The following is a 3862-nucleotide window of genomic DNA, read 5'->3' as shown; positions in this document are numbered from 1 at the left end:
TTAGTTGTAGATCAATCTGTCTCAGTTTTGCAGGTACCAAAAGAAAAGCAACGCAAAAGCAATAAAAAAAAGGAAGTCTTTTCCATTTCATGCCTCGTAGGAACCGAGATAGATCAGGCAAATTCTTAACGAACACCCCCACCACATCACTAAGTCACCCTTCTCTCTTCTTTGGTGACAGTGACCCAGAAGAACCTATAGGTGAACACCCTGAGATATCCAAAGACCCTATAGTAGAAGAAGAGTTAGAGACCATTCCATCTGAAGCTATGACTGACAATAGAAGAGAAGATGAGAGAATAGAAGGTGCCTTTCCCATCCGAGAAACCAATGGAGAGATGAAAATGAAGAACATTAGCCCCTCCGCCTTACCTCACTTCCATGGGCTGACCACTGAAGATCCGGATACCTTCCTGTTTGATTTTGCTGTCCTTTGTAGAACCTATGACTATACTGAAAATGAGCAAAAGCTGAAACTTTTCCCTTCCACTCTTAAGGATGCAGCACTACGCTGGTTCATGGGCTTGCCCGGGAATAGTATCACCACTTGGGCTCAGATGCAGCAAGCTTTCAACACCAAGTACCGGGATTATTGTAGGTCCAAGGAAACAAAGGGGGAAATCTTTCAGATGTCCATGGGAAATGATGAGTCCTTAGAGGATTATGAGGAGAGGTTCCAACTAAGCTATAAGCGGGCCAGGTGCACACTTGACCCTGAATCCCTCAAGTTGGTCCTGCTCCGAGGAGTCCCTGAAGACCTCTTAGATACCCTTCACATGTTAGCTGGGGGGGACATTTACCAACTGCCTTATGAGGACATCAAGACTGTGTTTAGAAACCATTCCAGGGCAGCTCGGAAATGAGGTAGAGGAAACCACCTCTCAACTAGTGTCCCTTTCTCCAAACATGAGCTTGCAAATCAATTAGAAGATCTTAAGAGTGAGGTGAGACAAACCATTGCCATGCAGCTTGACACATTCAGGATTCAGCAAAAGAGAGAAGAAGCTGAGAGAGCCTTGGCTGTCTTCTGCCCTAGGTGCACAAGGAGACACCCTAAAAACGAATGTCCATTGCATTCGGTCGAAGTGTGTTTCGTTTGTGAGGAGGACCATCCCACAAATCAGTGTCCAACCTTACTTGGGTTTAAAGCCATGTACCAAGGGACAGAAGCTCCCACAGAGCCTCTCTATTACCTCAACCAAAGGAGGTCACAGGGATCTAGACCTTATCAGCAAGGGATGCAAGGGGCATCTCAAGCTTATTACAGCCCCAACCAATCGACTCCTATGCCTTCCTGGGGTCCCGCTGCTCATCCTTCATGGTCCATGCCGCCTCCATGGTCTTATCCACCTCAGTACCCCACTCAACCTACTTCTCATTCATATCACTCACCTGCCCAGCCACAGCCTCAATGGAATGCACCTCAGTCGGGGTGGAGGCCCCAATACAACACTCCTCCTGCCATCTTGCCTCCACCACCAGTTCAACCTCAGCCATTACCTCCTGCTCCTCCAAGGCAACCTCAAATGCCTGCTCAACCGAACCCGAACCCCAACAATAGACAGGCCCAGCAGGTATACACTGGGGAAATCTCATGCCCTACCTATGCTGTGGAGATCCAGGAGATCAATCTTCGATCTGGAAAGACTCTACCAGATCGCCAACCTCCTCCCCCAGAGGATGAGGAAGATAAACAGGAAAGTGAACCAAAGGTTATTCCACCCTTTCCTGAGAGACTAACAGCCACCACACAACCCAACCCAGAGGAGGATGAGCTTCTGGCTGAGCTCAAGCAGTTGTGTGTAAAAATACCACTTCTCCAAGCCATCAAGGATGTGCCAATATACAACAAGCTGGTTAAGGAGAAGTGTTTCAAACACCCAGGCAGACGGAAGAAAGATGCCTCAACTATCAATGTCATAGGACAACTGTCTGACCTTATGTTAGGACAAGTCATCTGCCCAAAGTACCTAGATCCTGGAAGTCTTGTAGTAGATGTTCACATCAATGGCACCATTATACCTCACACCTTGATTGATCTGGGGGCTGCCATCAATGTGATGACCAGGGATACCATGCTTAAGCTTAATCTTCAGGGTTCCTTGAGAAAGACCTCGACAGTACTGCAACTAGCAGATCGCTCCACCGTGACTCCCGAAGGGATTGTGGAGGATGTCTTGGTCTCTATTGACTCTTGGGAATACCCTGCAGACTTCCTGGTTCTGCAACCAAAGGCCAAGCTTACTGGATATCCTCTCATTTTCGGAAGGCCTTGGTTAGCTACTGCAGATGCTTACATCAGTTGTCGTGCGGGAAACATGACCATCAAAAATGGTCCCATGTCCAAGCAGCTAGTCCTATACCCTCCTGCCCAACCCTCCTTAGAGCATGACTTACCACTCTGGTTGGAAGAAGGAGAGGAAGACGAGGTGTACTCAACACCTCTGTGCACCTTAGATACCACTAGAAGAGACCCCCCAACCGAGGATGACTTGATCGAGACCTTGATCCAGAATCCACCTTCCAGTGCACTACCCTTAGAGAAATTGGTGGAGGATGCCCAAGCTAGCACCCTAGTGGATCTTTGTACAACCAACCCTGTTACTCCCAGAGTCAAGAATGTGGAGTTCAGCCCTGAGAAAGCATTGAAGATCAGCTCCTCCCTATCTCCTTCCCAGGAAAAGGAGCTGTGTAGTCTGTTGGCCAACCACCTAGATGCTTTTGCTTGGAGCTATAAGGAAATGAAAGGAGTCCATCCTTCGGTCTGTACCCATCATATATACATCAAAGAGGATTGTAAACCGGTTAGGCAACCTCAGAGGAGAATGAATCCAACCCTTAAGGACATTGTCAAGGAAGAATTGCAAAAATTGTTGGATGCCAGATTCATCTACCCCATCTCAGATAGTGAATGGGTGTCCCCTCTAGTGTTGGTTCCCAAGAAAAATGGGAAATGGACAATCTGTGTGGACTACCGAGAACTGAACAAAGCTACCAAGAAGGACCATTTCCCTCTACCTTTCATAGATCAGCTGTTGGATGGACTGGTAGGAAAAAAGTTCTTCTATTTCCTGGATGGGTTTAGCGGGTACAAACAAATCCAAATCAGCCCGGAAGACCAAGATAAGACCACCTTCACTTGTCCTTGGGGTACCTTTGCCTATCGAGTCCTTCCCTTTGGGCTATGCAATGCTCCTGCTACCTTTCAGAGAGCTGTCTTGAGCATCTTCTCGGAGCTGGTCCATGATGTAGTAGAAATCTATATGGATGACTTTACTCCTTATGGGGCCAACTTCCAGGAAGCATTGACCAACCTGGGAAAAGTCCTAACCAAATGCACCGAGATGAACTTGTCCCTTAGTCCTGAAAAATGTGAATTCCTAATGACTGAAGGGACCGTGCTAGGCCATACCATTTCTTGCCAAGGGTTGCAGGTGGATCCTAACAAAATTGCTCTCATCAAGAGGGTTCCACCTCCTCAAAAGGTAAGGGATGTCCGGAGTTTCTTGGGATTAGCAGGATACTACCGGAGATTCATTAAAGATTTCAGCAAGCTAGCCTCGCCATTGTTTGGCCTGTTGGCAAAAGATGTGGAGTTTAATTGGACTGACGATTGTCAGAGGGCTTTAAATGAATTAAAGGACAAGTTGGTGTCAACCCCAATCCTGAGAGGTCCAAACTAGGCCCTACCTTTCCACATCCACACTGATGCCTCGAACAAAGCCATAGGTGCAGCTTTAGGACAAGTTGAGAAAAAACTTCCATATGCCATTTACTTTGTTAGCAAAAACTTGTCCAAAGCTGAGCTGAATTACACTGTAACCGAGAAAGAATTCTTGGCTGTGGTCCATGCACTGAACAA

This window comes from Pinus tabuliformis, chromosome 5_1, assembly GCF_031772625.1.
Source record: "Pinus tabuliformis cultivar Carrire ecotype Pingquan chromosome 5_1, CPIR1, whole genome shotgun sequence".
Taxonomy (NCBI): domain Eukaryota; kingdom Viridiplantae; phylum Streptophyta; class Pinopsida; order Pinales; family Pinaceae; genus Pinus; species Pinus tabuliformis.
The sequence above is the reverse complement of the archived record's forward strand: the minus strand, read 5'-3'. Positions refer to the sequence as shown.